Genomic DNA, 17,574 nt, shown 5'->3' on the forward strand with positions numbered 1-17,574 from the left:
TACTACGGATGCGTAGGGGTGCTAATACCTTCCCTTCGCATAACCGACTCCCGAACCCATTCTCTTTGGTCGCGAGACCATGTCTTTTCCAGGTTTACTCTGAGCGTTTCCTTTCCCTCTTTTGGGATAAATAACGCACGGTGGCGGCTCTGTTGTTCTTGTTTTCCCGCCGGTTTTTCGTGTAATGCGACAACAGTCACTGTCAGTCTCTTCCCCTACCGCACAGACGCGATCTGAATTTTCAGAGATTACACCCACCATCACCTGACCCTGCACCGGCACGGAATCGGCATTAACATTCAATGATAGTGTAAAATTGAGGGCCTTGGAATCCACCAGGTCTTGGACAGCATGCTTAAAGGCTCTATAACCCTCAATATTATGCCCAGATGCACCAGAATGGAATTCACACTTGGCATTCTCATCATAATTAGGTGGCCTCTGATCTGATCTCAATGGAGCTAATGTCCTCAATTGTACCATTCCGAGATCTTTCAACTTCTTCAACAGAAGAGCATACGTCATGGGTGGCCTATCAAATTGACGATCAACCCCCTTTCCTCTCACTTGGTTCCCAGCTCTCTGTGCTCTCTGTTGAAGTGGCTGATGTTGCTGTCGGACTGACTGATTACCAGCAGGGGTGGTTACCGCAGCAGTGTGCTGGTAGTAACGATCCCTACCGTGTCCTCTCTGGGCATACACAGCGCTCGATTCACCCTCATTCTTGCGCTGGCCATTATCAAAGGATTTCTTCGATCCAGACGACGAAGCGTTTCCTTGTATTTCCCCCTTCTTCAGCCAGTCTTCAATCCTCCCCACCTTCTCGGCAATTGCTTTCTGCCCCAAGGCGAACTCTTACATGACATTGATCTGCTCTCCCATCTTCTCTTTCAGCTCAAGAATGTCTGTGTTGGGCGGATTCATCATTCCTCTGTCAATCAAACAGGTTAGAAACTGACACCTGCAAAACATAAGACAAGTTATTATGGTTCATGCATGAATGCAATGTCCATCCACATGAGGGACACTCCGTCTTTCGATCCTGGCTTCATCGAGACATATAATAATCCAGCGGCAACATTCTGACATTCATCATTTGATTTCATCATACAGATCAGAGATATATGATTTAGCAAAATACCACCCAACCATGTGTGTGCTGTGTGAGTGCATACGGGAAAGCAAATAAAGCTTGAAGATTGATCACTGAATGAAAATAAACATTGCATATCAAAATGCACAATAAGCGCCAAAGCCATACATTAAGCTGATACAAATCAAGTACAATTCTCCACAATTAGGAAGGAAATACAAGCAAGTGAATTCCGTCAACAGGCCTGACGGTAATCCACACAAATAAGAAAAGTCTATCCCGACGAAGGTCCCACAGAAGGCCCTACATCATCAACCATCCTAGAAAACTCTGCGGCAAACCTGAGCTCGGTGTTCTCCTGCTGTAATCTCCCCACCTCCTTCTGGTGAATCTTCATCTGCCTGAAGTAGTGATCTCTCTCAGCAAGATAATGATCTCTCTCGGCAATGACTTTCGCGTTCTCTGCTTCCTTAGTCTTCAACTTTGCTTCCCATTCGGCGATGAGGATTCAGACCCTGTCTTCCCTCTGATCTCTCATAAGGATTTGCCTCCTCTTCTCATCTTCAATGACCTTTGAAGCTCGGGCTAGCTTCTCCTTAGTGATGTCGTGCTCCCTTGTGGATGACGCTAAGGCTTGGCTGATCTTCCCATAGTAAGCAGTATCCATCTCAAAGCGCTTCGCGTCCAGGGCATGTTTCTTATCCTGATCCTCCATCCTCACTCTGATCTCCTGATTAGACATCTAAATCCGAGCAACACTCATCTTTAATTCAGTCTTCTCCGCTTGCAACTGATCTCTGGCTCTCTTCATCTCGAGGAATTCTTCCATACTGACAGAAGAACGCGGACCCTCAATCATAGGACACCAAGGATCACCTCCCGGAAATGGTAGATGTGTGAGCTCAATCCTCTTCCGAAGCCAATCATCAAATGGAGGAAAAGATCTGCTATTAACCTTGCCAAAAGGAACCTTTCCTTTCCTCTGAATGTTACGCCATGACCCAGATACTTGCCTCAACTTGGCCTGATCGCCCTCAGCTGGGAAGTAGAAAGACTCTTGAATCTCTCGCTCGAGAGGAGGAACCTCCATGGCAAACCCCATCTGTCTCCTAAGAAGCGTCGGGTTGTAATTAATGCAACCCTGAACTCCTATGAGAGGCACATTGGGAAAACTCCCACAGCTATATATGAAATCCCGTCCAGCCATACCGTTATGAGTCCAAGCTATATCAGCGGCCCGCAAACCCATCAACTTGACTGACCACTTGACAGTAGGATCAAGAGAAGCAAAAGCACCCCGGGAAGGCAAATACCCCATAAACCACTTGAATAGCAGCTGAGCACAACATCAGATCAATCCACCACGCCGCTTCTCGTTCCTGTTATGAACTGAGTAATAGACATCTCCGATCAGAGTAGGAATAGGGTTCCTCTGTATGAATAATCTGATGGCATTATGGTCCACAAAGCCCTTCTGATTAGGAAACAGGATGGTTCCATAAATGCTCACGGCAGTCAAAGCACAGACCGTCTTCCAATTACCCACGACAGCATGTTCCTTGGCTTTAGCCTCCAAGAAACTCAAATGAAAACCGGGTAACTTTCCTTTCTCTTTCAAACCCTCCTTGGTCACCTCCGGGCTCAAATACAGAGCGCGAGACATCTCAACAATATTAGGCTCCACCCTAGTGGCATGGAAAGGAATCTGATCTCGGATCTGAATACCCAAGATACCAGCATAGTCCTCCATCAAGGGTCCCAACAAATAATCTGGGAACACAAAACACCTCAAACCCGGGTCATAGAACTGGAGAAGAGTATGGATGGCACTTTTGTCACTGTCGGTGAGCCTGAAGGCCAACTGCAGAATACCACCGTATGCCTCACGGAACATCCCCACATGGTCGGGCGTAATCAATGCTATCATATCTCTCAGCCCACCGATCTCTGGGTCGAAGAAGCTATAGACAACATCATCCTTCAAACCGGTCCTCATGTCTGAGCAAAGAAGTCTCTCAACCAGGATCTCAATCGAAAATGCCCCTGCATATGGATAAACATGTGTTAGATGCAAGTAAATGCAAGATGTGAATGATGCTGATGAATGAATGCAATGCATTGTGCCATCCTCCAAGTCATCTGAACATCTGTTGCACTGAAACCTGATCTCTGAACTGATCACAACCATCTGAGGGAACATGTAACCACAAATCCAACTCAAGGGTTCCGAAATAAACGGAACTGAAAGATACATCACCATCATCACCAGACAATCTCTGAGCAGATAACCACAATCCTCTGAATCGGCCCGGGGAATCCTGAAATAAACGGATCCCCACTGATAAATAACACGAACAACACTCCGGCGTCTCGGCAATAAAGGTCCATAAATCCGACTTATAAATAGGACTTTGATCAACAAAACCAATAGTCACCAACAAAGTCACCATCTGAACATGCATCTGTAAGAACCACCCTCCCCTCACAGGTAAATTCTAATCAGGTCATCCTAAGGCGGATAATAGTCTCAACAATCGGGCAAAGATACTCAACGGGTTTGCCCTTTCGGGTGTGCCGTTGTAGCTCCCTTAAGATCGTCTAAACCAAAGATCCGGAAAATGATCGGTCACCGAAGTCAATAGCTCAGATGAGATAACCCAACCTGAATGGAATAACTCCAAACGGAAGGACTCTCTCAAATGAACCTCGTCCGACTTGTGGTATGTCACGTTGCAACAATATGCTGATAAAGCAAATGAGGAACGTGAGACCACACTAATCCTAGGTGTATACTCGGGCCTGGGTTTTAGCCCCACTCAGAACACCCACCCCAAATCAGAGGAACCACCTGTACAGAGGACAACAGAATGATAGTATGATGCATTCAAATATTTATGCAAATATATACACCACAGAATAATAAATGCAATAAATAAAGCAACACAAGCAACCTAAACTATCCTAGAACGCTAGGAGAGACTCGCTTAGGGAAGATGGACCAGCAATAGGTCAACTTCTATATTCCCCAACAGAGTCGCCAGCTGTCGCATCCGCGAAAAACAACCGGCGGGCTGAAACAAAAACAACACAGAGCCGCCACCGTGCGTTATTTATCCCAAAAGAGGGAAAGGAAACGCTTAGAGTAAACCTAGGAAAGATATGGTCTCGCGACCAAAGAGAATGGGATCGGGAGTCGGTTATGCGAAGGGAAGGTATTAGCACCCCTACGCATCCGTCGTACTTGACGGGATCCACGCTCAAAAGATAGAACAAGGTTGCTAAAACAAATATCACATACACACACTGAAAACAACACAGGTGGGAGAAGAGGGGAGAGGGCTCGCTAGGATATCGCATCCTATGCCTACGTATCTCGTCTGGAACGAGAATCAGAGCTACCGTAGTTCGGCTCACGCACGCCAAACAAAACAAAACACCAACAGGCAGACATGGAACCCGAATGCCAATCGCTGGACTTACATCAGCTTCCGAACCAAACAAACCCACATTGGAAACCAGATGCCACTTGATGGACTTATACCGGACTCCAAGCACACAACAAGAGGATACGGAATGCCAATCGCTGGGCTTACATCCATCTCCTAACACACACAAGAACAAACAAGCAACAAGTTACTAAGGAGTCGGGAACTCGAGCCTAGCAACTGTCAAGCAAACACACACAAAAAAGAAAAAAAGGGTGCCCGGAGAGATCTCGTACGACCTCCTGCCTACGTACCTCATCTGGTATGAGGATCAGGGCAACGTAGTTCCCCTGAACAGGGGAGAAACTTTCTCCTAACCAGAGACTGGGAAATGACCAACTAGAAGGGAGACTGACTCGAGCCTAATAGTTATCATGTATTCCACAATAGTCCTAGGTTGAGTTTTCTATCTACTTGCTCAGGCAGTAAGCTAATCCTAAACAGGCAAAGCAAAGCATGCAAGCATAATCAAAACAAAGCAAACATTCACAATTAGCACACACTATATACAGACAAAGTGGGCTCACACAAGGGTTAGGCTGCAAAAGCAAACTAACTGTATCAGGGTGATGTTAGCTCTTAACCCTAACATTGAGAGTTAGGGTGAAGCAGATGAAATGGGAAGTGAGGGGTGTGCCTCACAGCTCTTATCCCTGGTCTGGGAGAGCTTCAAACAAATGAAGTGTGGGTTCAGAAAGTGGGAACCCTTCTACACTTATGACACTGACTCAACTGTACAACTGTACAAGGATCTTGGGTTAATATCCACAATGCATCAACATAGTGGTGTGAGCAGAGGGATGACTCAACAAGAATAGCAGGAGATGGGTTTCACATCTCTTGTGTTCTGCCAATTGCCTTATCAAAGGTCTTTTCCTGCTTGGGGACAAAAATAAACAATCACAAGCATTGCCTCTTAAGGAGGACTTCAGACAGGTGCCTGGCCAAGTAACAGGCCAGGTCTTCCAGACTACATGGAGTTAATGATGCTATACCTCAATTGGTTAAGCAACAGCAAAATCAAGTTCACAATGAACTATAGCAACTAATGTACCTGAAATCAATCTAACATAATCAGTACACAGCTCAAACAGAAGTCAAACAGACAATGGTCAACAGTTAACTGTACATAAACAAACAAACAAGCAAGGCAATGCACAAAGGTGCAATCCACAAGGCCTAAGTACAAGTCTCAAAGCCTACAAAACAAACTCAAGGTTAGTCATAAACAAGCAATGGACCAACTCCAAGTGAGTGCGCATCATCAAGTATAAGCAATTGTGCTCTTTGACCTGAAACAAAGCTCAAACATTAAGCACTAACCACTAGGACATGACCTAGGGTCAAAATGGGAGCAATAAACCAAAACAGAACATGAAAATTATCAAAAATCAAGTTCAACCAAATAAGAAACAAATCCAAGTGATCTCACATTCATATCATCAACCAATTCCATTTCATAAAACAAATAGTGCAAAACATGCAATTTCAAAGCTCATAGAAGCAAACAGAATGATTCAATCCAAATCCAATCAAAAATAATTCAATAAATCCCAGGAAAAATCAAGGCTAAACAGAACTCAGCAAAGGATTATCACACCAAATTTCAAGCCATTTGGATAAAGGTAAGCAAGTCAATTAAAATCCATAAGTCAAAGCATGCTCAATCAAGCTCAAACAAGGCACAAAATCATGCATCAACTTCAAGCAAGCACAAAACAGAATTGGCACAAGATAAATGAATCAAACAAAAGCCATGGCACACTTCAAGATATCTAAAATCACTCCACAAATTTTCAAGTCCATCCAATACATATCAAGAATTTCACAAATCATTTAAGATCATGACTCACAAAAAGTCCACAATTGGTCAAACAGAGGGAAAATTCTCAAACAAATTGAAAATGCACTCAAAAAATCCACAAAAAATCATGCTCAAACCTAACATCCAGAAGTATCAACATGCAAAAATTCACATCAATTCAAGTTCATATGGCATGGTAATGAAAATCCACAAGTTGGACAAGAAATGGTGTGACACACATTGTCACACCAAGATTCAAATAATCATATCTCACAAACCAGAAATGATAAAATCACAAACTCAAAGCCAAAATGTCCCTAAGGATCTCTATTTTACACATGCAAAATTTCAAGAATTTTGGATTAAGCATCATTATTTCACAATCAAAATAGTAACCAATGTGCAAGCAATCACATGTATGAACAAACCCTGGGTCATTCAAAAATCCACACGTGTACAATTTTAATAAAAATCATCATAAAATAGTAGAGGTCTTAAGGAACATGGCACAAAAAATCTCACATCAATTGGACAAATGATCATGGAGATATGGATTTTCTAATGTGAAAAAAAATGAAAAAATCATGAATGAAGACATGTGAAATATGTGTAGCATGATGAATTAAAAGCCAAGGCCACAAGGAGAAAAGCTCTAGCCAGGTATCGAACCGTGGCGTTATTTGAATCCCAGCGCGCGCCTCATGAAACTCACCGTTTCATTAAAGGAGGTGGCGCGCTGCTATTGGCTTCATGGTACACAAACGCCCAAACGCATGCAAACAAGCGAGGCCATGGATCAAAGCAAATCTGGAAACGCGTTAATCACACATTCATACAGTTCATCACAAACCCTAAGCTCAAGAACAATTTCTCACAGAAATTAACAAACCGTATATCATTAGAATCCTCTCTCAATGTACATCATGAATCACAAATCAATTTGACTTAATTCTACCTAGATCAAGAGATTCGAAGAGAAACATTTTGGTGCATGAAACTTCTAATCCACATAACTCATTCATTTCAGCATGAAAATCAATGATTCCAATTGCAGTTTACTCCACATGACAAGATCTATCTAAAGCATGCATCAATTTCATGAATCATCACATTCGAAAACTAACCTTAATTGGATAGCAGAAGTGAAATCGTGTGTTTCAAGCCATGGCAATGCAAAACAGATGCTCAATGATGATAAGGAAGATGAATGAAGCAAGGTATTGATGTTGATTGTACACGATTTAGCTCAAATCTCCATTTGCCATTGTTGAACACTCTTGTAACAGTCCTTGAATTGGCACGAAAATGATGAGATCTTGCTTCAATTAGCTTCCATAATGCTCATGGATGAAAGATTGATGAAGATCTTGGCAAGGTTTGTGAAGAAAAATGAAGAAAAGTTGAGAGAAGAAGTTGAAGAATTTTTGGATCTAGATCTCAATTTCCAAATTCTGTTATGATTAGCAATGAAACAGTTATGATTTAGTTTATATATGTGATGTTAAACATGTTGCTAATCATGATTAGTGTTAAGGCAAAGGATTAATGGAAATCAAGTTTTATGCTAAATTTCAAATTGGCCAATTCACCCTCACATGTGCAAACCAATGTAATAGTACCAAATTTTCTGGTTTGGACCAATTGCAAATGATGTTCCTAAGCCAAGGCAAGTGGAAAAACATGAAAACAATGCATATTTCTCAAATTCACTTTTTCCCTCCACTTTTCAAATTAAGTTCACATGAAAAATGCACTTTTTGTGTGATGAGTTTTAATGAAATGTGATGCATGAATTGAATAGAGGAGATCAAAAGAAATTTGCTCCAAAAAGTCCCACTTCATTTGGCCATTTGGTGTGAAAGTTATCCAACTTTGAAATTCAACTTTTCTTGACAATGATTTGATCATAACTTGCCAACCACAAATGAGAAATTCATGTTCTTAGACTTTTTGGAAAGGTGAGAGCAAGATCTTCAACCTTCATGTTGGACAAAATTTCATTTGAAGCATTTTTGGACATGTAATTTTAAGGAGAAAACCTTTCCATTTTTGGCAATTTTGAATTACAAGTCACTTTCTATTTTTGGAAAGTTTCCATCTGACTTTATTTTCTTCATTGTTGATGTTTGAAATGTAAAATGAAACTTGTTTGGACATGAATGAAGTGTCTCTAACCCTCTCCCACCTCCAAATCCATCAGTTGACCTCTGGTTGACTTTTGTTGACTGATAGATGAATTTCAGCTTGACTGTTGAACTTGAACCTCAAACTCCTGATGAAATGGCTCAAACATGAAATCCTAACTTCCATAAGCTCAATGAAACCATGGAATGATCCCTCATCACATTGAAGACCCCATCTCTTTGACAAGCCCTGATTGGCACAATACAGATAATTAGGGTTGACCAGAGGTCAAAACCCTAATCTCAAGGAATCTGATCAAGCACAATGAATCTCTTAGTGATGATAATACCATGATGATGATGATGTACCATTTCAACCAAGATGATGATCAATCTCCTTGAGGAACCATGAAACCCTAATTTGAGGCACAAGCCTTCAGATGATCAATGATCAATCCAATGAAACCCTTAGCTTGAATCTCAACCTCTTTGCCTTCTGATCAAGACCTAGGAGGACGACTTGTTTATTGTTGCCATATGACATGCAAATATGTAATGACTAATGACCTAAGAAATGCAATGCAATATGTTAAGCTAGTCCCAATAGAAGAGGGCAAATTTTGAGGTGTTACAAAGGCAATATGATTTTGATGTGTTTGTATGTTAATGACATATTTCTAATAGGAAGTTGTGAACATGAGATAGCCAAGTTCAAGAATGAGCTGACGAATGAGTTTGAGATGACTGATCTAGGAAATATGATTTATTTTCTAGGGATGAAGATTATGTACTCTGAGAAAGACATAATTTTACATCAACTTAAATATGAACTTGAGCTTCTAAAGAGGTTTGAGCTGCTGAATTATAAAGTTGAAGTCACACCTGCTGATACAAATAAAAAATTGGATTCTAATTATGATGGTGATGATGTATATGCGACAATGTTCAAGCAATTGGTAGGGTCTTTAAGGTATTTGTGTAATACCATACTTGATATTTGCTATGTAGTTGGAATGGTGAGTAAGTTTATGAGTAAACCAAAGTGGTCTCATTACCAAGCTGCTATCAGAATTCTGAGGTATATAAAGGGAACTCTAAAGTATGAATTTTTGTTCCCTTTTGGTGCTGAAACTGACTCAGAACTTATGAGTTACTCAGATTTTGATTGGTGTGGAGACAAATTTGACAGAAGAAATGCTTCTAGATACTTGTTTAAGTTTCTAGGAAGTCCTATTTCTTGGTGTTCCAAGAAGCAACCGGTTGTTGCTTTGTCAACCTGTGAAGTAGAATATATTGCAGGTGCTATGACTGCATGTCAAGTTGTGCGACTTTTAATTTTATTGCAGAATCTGAAGATCAAAGTAAACAAGCCTCTGAAGTTGATGATTGATAACAAGTCTGCAATCAATCTTGCCAAGAACCCATTGCTGCATGGGAGAAGTAAGCATATTGAGACTAAGTATCACTTTTGAGAAATCAGGTTCAAAATGGAGTGCTAGAAGTTGTGCACTGTAGTACTTAGAAGCAGCTGATAGATGTTTTGACGAATGTGATCAAGACTGATCAATTTCTCCGCTTGAGGGATGAAATTGATGTTGTTAGTTTTGGTTAAGCTGAATATGAATTAAGGGATGATGTTAGAATTAATTCATTTTCAAAAACTTGTAGACAAAGTTTGTTAGACGGTATTTTAGTATTTTCTCTTAAGTACCACTTGTATTTAAGCAAGTGAGTGGTGTGATCATAATCATTCCTTTTGCAGTCTGTAGAAGTGTGTGTACAACCATTTTACAACCATTTTAAGAGTATTGAAAGTTTGTTATTATTCTCTTTTCTCTCTCTTATTTCCATTGTTCATCTTTATCATCTTCTGCACCAACAAAAATGTCATACGGCACACAGACACAACTGTAAAAGGTGTATACAAACACTATTACAAAAGATATACACAAAAGATAAACACAATTATGGTTGGCTCCAAGTTTTGACCATTTTCGAAGCCTTTTTTTCTTTGAAATTGAAGAAAATGGTGGTATAAATTGTGTTGGCATTGACTGAGTTAGTAGTGCAGACTCAATTGGTGTTGCCTTACTTACTTAATGGTGCCGACTCGGTTGATGTTGTTGAGTTTGTGTTAGGATGAGTTGCTTATAATGTAAAGACAATTAATTTCAAATTTTGTTAACTTGAGTTGTGTCCATCTATATGCAATTTTACTCTGATTAACAATTTTACATATTAGCTTCGAATTTCAACCATAGCTATACAAACATGAAATTTGGGACTAAACTTCAGAGGAATCCATTTTTTGTCATGGTAGATTATGCTATACAACCAAATAGAAACTGGAAACACAACTCCAATTAAGATTTAACAATTGACATTTAAAGATAACTGATACATGAGAATCATCTATATATATTATAATGAAAGTAGACATGGATATAAATTCCTCACATTAGTTTTTTAATTGGATTTGGAACTATATCCATGAACCTTTCCATATGCATCTCGATTAAGTGTTACTTGCAATAAATTGTGTAGAAGTGAAATTAATTAAGGAAAGGGTAAATACAAAAGTTACTTTAAAGTAGGGGTGAGAATTGAATCCATTAAGATAAAATCCATCCACCAAAAAATCCATCCAATCCATCAACTACATAAAAATTAAGTTAATGGATTGGATTAAATCCATCCCTTTATAAATATGGATGATCCAATCCATCCAACACATTTTAATGATCCAATGGATTTTTTTTATCTAATTTTAAAAAAATGATTTTTTTTAAATATTAAAAAAATATTTTTTTGAAAAATACAAAATTAACTTTTTTTTCTAAAAAAAAATTGTTATTTTTAAAAATACAAAAAACTGATTTTCTCCAAAAATTTTAAAATTATTTTTCTGGAAAATAACAAAATTCGATTTTACTTTAGAAAAAGTTATTTTTTTACGAATATAAAAAAAAATCGAAAAAAAAAGTTAATTTTAAAATTATTTTTTTTCAAAAATACAAAAATATATTTCTTTTCTCAAAAAAAAAATTTCCAAAAAAAAGTTGATTTTTTAAGAAAAAAAACTGAACTTTTTTCATTAAAATACAAAAAAAAAATCTGAAAAATATAATTTTTTCAAAAAAATAAGTGATTTTTTTCAAAAGTAAAAAAAATTGAATTTTTCAAAAATACAAAAATTAATATATTTAAGAAAATTATTTTTAAAAAGAAAAATGGTTAAAAATATGATAATTGATGAATTAGATAGATTTTATTCTTAATGGATGAATTTGATTGGGTATTTTAAGAAACTTTTAGTAGATTGTTAATAGACTAATGAATTGTTTTGATCCATCCATTAACGATCCAATCCATATCCATCCAATCCATCCATTTTGCCACCCCTATTTTAAAGGCAAAAAAAATTCATCTAGCATGTTCGAAACCAACACCCAAAGTATCAGTTAGGCTATCTAACTCTGTTTTTCGACTAAGTTAAGTTTTAAAAAACATCAACAGAAAATAAATCTTAATTACATGATGTATGTTGATGAGCATAGAATTGATTGAGATGAAGAATAATGTTATCTAATGTAGAACCAGTTGTGCCACACATACACAATTTAATAGAATTTGACAAATTTTAACGAACAAGATTAATATGACTAAAGGAATGACATTTAAAAAACTTAGAACAAACCTTTATTAAATAAATGATTAAAGTGAAACCTTAAATAAAATTAAAGGACCAAATGATACATTAAACACAAATTTTATCATATAAATAACTTTTTATCTGTTTATATTTAATTATAGCTACAATTTCATTATACTCTAATATTGTTTATATTTAATTATATATAGCTACAATTTCATCATAATGTAATATTAAAAATGTTAATTATACTTTCTAAATTATACTTTAATATTTACTTTATTATTGACTAGTGTTCAGACGGAGATTCTCGTGTTCATCTGACCACATTTATATATGCACTTGTGAAACTATAAATAGTTTTTAATGTATATTAAAAAAAATATATTACACCAAAATGTTATTTTATCTTTATTTATTATTATAGATATTTTTTAAACCTTTTTCAATAAAAATTTGTTGATTTGTTTAAAAAAATTGTTAATATGAAAAAATATAAAGTAATGTTATTGTCTGGATTTAACTCTGGATAAAAAAATCGCACTCATTTATCTCAATTACCAAATATTAATTGAGACACCTCATCTTCCCTTCACAAATTATGAGGAAACAAACTTGTTCGAAATCATAAATAATGGATATGAAGATGTGAAGTTGATTAGAGTGACGATGAGTGTTTTTCAGTATGGTGGAGAGGGCAGACCTGTAAGGTTAACACTCTAACGTTCAAGTCAGTGAGATGTGAGAAAAATGGTGAGACTATACTTGTAATCACACGCCATCTTTACATATGTACGGTTAGAACCGCCTTGTGCTCCTTGGCGTGAGACACAAGAGACCCTTCAATTAAAAATAACGGTGGATGATCATCAAACAATAAAGATTGAGTGTTCTCTTCTTAATGAAGGGCGCACATGTTCTTCAACAACCTAGTGCATGAGTTTGGGGTTGGGTTCTATTATGATTTGACATCTCATTCTTTTAGGTCTAATGTAACACCATAAACCCCATAACTTATATAAAAAGATTTAATCAACAATTTAAGGTGTCACTATGACAACCATCCCAAAACTCATCGGCGCATTCGACAAAAGACAGCGAAAAATCATATCACAGCAACTTCAAAATTAATTTTAGCAAATAAAGTATTAGACTTTAAACCGCAAGATTCAAGATTAACTCAAAGCATAGTAAAAACGATGTTGCTTGAAAATATGTCACATGCAAGTATACATGTATGTTAAAAGTAGCAAGTGATAAAAAGTAAGAATATTGTACCCACAAGGAGTGAATGGTACTTAGGTTAATTTTATAATAAACTATCTTTTTAACTTAAGCATTAATAAAGATAAAAATAATATATGAATGTTACAAGTTCAAATTTTCTCCTTTAAATCAAATCTAATTTGTGCAAGGGGAGAGTGAAAAGATATCAAGAGAGTGTATGTTGAGCTAAGGTTCATTAATGTTAATGAAGTAACAATGTGTTCATGATGTGTAGTGTCGTGCCAAGAAATGTCAGAGTGATCTGGAGGTGTATTTCTACAACATCAAAGCAATGCATTTCTAGGGAAAGAGAAAGAATCTCTGAGTCACACTTATAACCCTAAAATATGTTTGTTTGTATTCTGAGATCCCTTATAGTTGTAGTTCCTCATCTCTAAGTGAACTAATCAAGTGAATATCTCTATCCTACTCTTTTTAACTACTTTTATTGTGAAATCCACTTGTCGTTGGATCTCTCACAACAAAAAGCTATTATATTTTTCTAAGTTGATCACTCAAAGAATCAAATTTATAAGCAAGTTAACACATAATAAAACAAGACATTAAATAACACATCACTTAAAATAAAACATCATAACATTAAATTCCCATTTGATCAACGTACAAAAGATTTAGCTCATGATGAGCTGAGTACAAACTACATACATGGTTCTCAAAAGATGCATTCTTAAACAAATACTGAAGAAGAAATATAAACCTAAGAGTAACTTGAAGACTTCTTGAGATGGATAATCAGCAAGAGATGACTCCAGTTGCGTCAGGGCTCATCATCTACTACAGGGAATTATGAGAAGAAGAAACTCTCTCTTTTCAGGTAGCACAAACTTACCATCAACCCATGAATTATCTCAAAGGACTATTTTCAAAAATTGACTCAACTCAGCCTTGAAACTAGATCATAAGTGTGTGTGCTCTACGCATTACTGATTCTACTTGTCATGCCAGAACTCTTCAGTCAAGATAACTAGCCTAAATTTAACTTTGATTGCCTTATCCTATGGTCCAAAATTTCAACTTTCATTTTCAGGAGGGGGTTTTGACTTCCTATTTTCAGAATTTTGTACTTAGGAACACACATGCATTTTATTGATAAGCTTGGTAGATGCTCCACCTTTTCCTCTGACAGGATCTCACTTGTAATGAGTCCAACCTGGTACTAATGCTGAAGGCATCTATTGTTCCTCCATTTTTGGGCACATGAACTTATTATAAAGACTTGTTCCTCCAGTTTCGTGCACATGAACTTATTCAAAAATTGAACTTTGGCTTACTTCATCTACACATTTTGGAGTGTTTATTTGGATATGCATTATGTCCAATTATGCTAGATCCTAAACAACAGTACTATCCTCCCTTAACTAAACCCTATAGTGAACTCATATTCCATACTTTATGATAACGTGGAAACATATTGTATTTTTGGCTCCATATGCATGGCTTTTTACTTGATTAACACTTATTATTACGCAGTATTTTATGTTTATTGCAGGTATTCATCAGTTAAAAAGTTTACAGCAAGCAAAATGGAAAATAGCAAAAAGGAAAGAAAAAGGAAACAAAAGAGAAGAAAATGGAGTTTTATAGAGATAATGGGCCACCAAAGCAAATGGGCTTGTGGCGCCCATTATCTAGGGTGTGTGGCGCCCGCCATATGGACCCAAGGAGGAGGTGGCGCCCGCCACCAAGCATGAGGAAGTGGCGCTCAATCCTATTTTGGTGGCGCTCGCCTCTCATTCAAAGACTAGGGTTGTGGCAACCGCCACAACCTAGTCTTCCATCTTTTTCTCCACGTTTATAGCCATGAATCCACCCATCTTTGCTACAACTTAGGGATTTTGAAAAATATATAAAGGGCCTCTAACAGACTCGCTCAGCTCTCTCTCTCTCTCTCTCTCTCTCTCTCTCCTTCCAGTTTTTAAGTTACGATTAATTTTTAGTCAGAATTATTATTTTCCTTTAGTTTTCTAGGCAGTTTTCTTACTTTGTAAAAGTAATAGTTCTCCACATCAGGGACTATTGCGCTTTATTATTTACGCTTTTGGGATTCAATTGTAACGGTTACTCATTGCCAAAGCCTGCCGACATTATTTTAATCGAAGAATCAAGATTCAGTTCCAGTTCTCAATTCGTAATCCAGATTTTATTTTGATTGCTGTTTTATTTATTTATGCCTTATTGGATGTTTGATTTCCCAAATACCATGTCTGTTATCAGATCCATGTCCCGCTAAACCCTTAGGTATCGGTATGTAAAGACCGTCGAAACGACAAGATTCATAAATAATTGGTGTCAGTTTTTACGAAACTTATTTTTCTGGTTTTAGTTTCTTATTTTAATCAAACTGTTTTTCGTACGAGAGTACAAAACAAACTAAGGTTACGGTCAACAAGAATGAGAGTTTGAGATTTTAACTAGATAGCTGAAACTAGGCATTAATCCTAAACACAACAAGAGCGCTTTAGGATTAATTAGACTTTATTTATATTAAAAAATTACTTTTAAATTCAAAATGAGACCGCGAGAGCCAAGCATTCCGGTTTAGAAGTATGGCCAGAGTCAATAAAAATGAGAGTGTGAGACTAAGTCCTTTTTATAAATAATTTCTACTAAAGAATATTTTAACCAATAAGATTACACCAACTATCTATCGAATCCCCGAGGTTTGATGTGTTACATACCGATATCCCCTATATCTTATATCTTTATTAATATTCTATTTACATTATAGTTATTTCTCTTCATCCCTCCAATCTTAGAATGATCATTAGCCTTAGATTTACATAGCAACATTAGACCACGATATGTTCGATTATTAGTCCTTGTGGGTTCAATAATCTTTAAAACTACGCGATAGGACTGTGCACTTGCAGTCACGATTCAAATAGACTTACTAAGTCGCAATCAAGTTTTTGGTGCCGTTGCCGAGGACTAATTTAGTCGATATCGTAACTCCAGTGTTGCCCAGTATAGACTAAGGCAAACAATTCTTCTTTCCCTTTCTACATTTGTCGAGTGTATGCCAAGTACTCGCTCTCAAGGTGAGAAATTAAAGCTACAATTCGACGAACCCGAGCGTTATCTTAGATTAGAACGTCGGATACGAGACTTGATATGAGAACATCGTATCAAGCTAAATCTTCCTGACCTTAACATCCCTACTTCTGAATCAGTTATTCAACCAGAGATGGCCGAAGGAGTGCAAAACCGTCCTCTTAAGTACTATGCAATCCCTTCACAGGATGAACCACATAACAACATCATTGCCCCTGCCATCGAGGCCAATAATTTTGAGCTAAAACCCTCGCTGTTATCAGCCGTACAGCAAAATCAGTTTTCAGGTAGTCCCACGGAGGACCCGAACCTACACTTGTCAGTATTTTTGCAATACGCAGACACAGTGTAAGTGAATGGTGTCAGCCCAGAAGCTATAAGACTCTGTCTTTTCCCATTTTCATTAAGAGATAGAGCTAGAGCTTGGCTCCAGTCTCTACCATCCAACTTTGTCACTACGTGGAACAAGTTGAAGAAAGTCTTCTTAGCCTGATATTTCCCACCTAGTAAGACGGTTATGCTAAGAGTCCAAATAAACGGGTTTAAACAAAAGGATCATGAATCACTTTTTGAAGCTTGGGAGAGATACAAAGACATGATGAGGCTTTGCCCACATCACGGTCTAGAAGAATGGTTGATCATCCACACCTTTTATAACGGTCTCTTGTACAATACAAGATTGACAATAGACGCCGCCATAGGTGGCGCACTGATGGATAAACCATACAATGAGGCCTATCAACTCATCGAAAGTATGGCCCAGAATCATTACCAATGGGGAAGCGAAAGAACCTCTGTAGAGAAACCTCAACCGAAGGGCGACATGTACAAATTAAGCAGTCTTGACCATGTCAACGCCAAGGTAGATGCTCTGACTCAAAAGATAGGCAACTTGACCGTAACACCTGAAATTCTGGTATCAGATATGAGATGTTGAAGGTAATGTCACGACACTAATATCTGAAGAACAACTAAAATATAAACAGGATAGAAAACAAAGAAACAATTGAACAAGTGACACAAGCAATTGTTAACCCAGTTCGGTGCAAACTCACCTACGTCCGGGGGCTACTAAGTCA

The 17,574-nt window shown here is 37.6% G+C and overlaps 1 non-coding gene across 1 annotated transcript; it reads right to left on the reverse strand.

Annotated features, from left to right (window-relative positions):
• Nucleotides 1–17,012: 17,012 nt before the first annotated feature.
• LOC127133112 (small nucleolar RNA R71) lies at nt 17,013–17,119 on the reverse strand. Its single transcript, XR_007807106.1, has one exon. It is a non-coding gene; the product is annotated as a small nucleolar RNA R71 (small nucleolar RNA).
• Nucleotides 17,120–17,574: the final 455 nt, after the last annotated feature.

The sequence above is a fragment of the Lathyrus oleraceus genome, chromosome 3, assembly GCF_024323335.1.
Source record: "Lathyrus oleraceus cultivar Zhongwan6 chromosome 3, CAAS_Psat_ZW6_1.0, whole genome shotgun sequence".
Taxonomy (NCBI): Eukaryota; Viridiplantae; Streptophyta; class Magnoliopsida; order Fabales; family Fabaceae; genus Lathyrus; species Lathyrus oleraceus.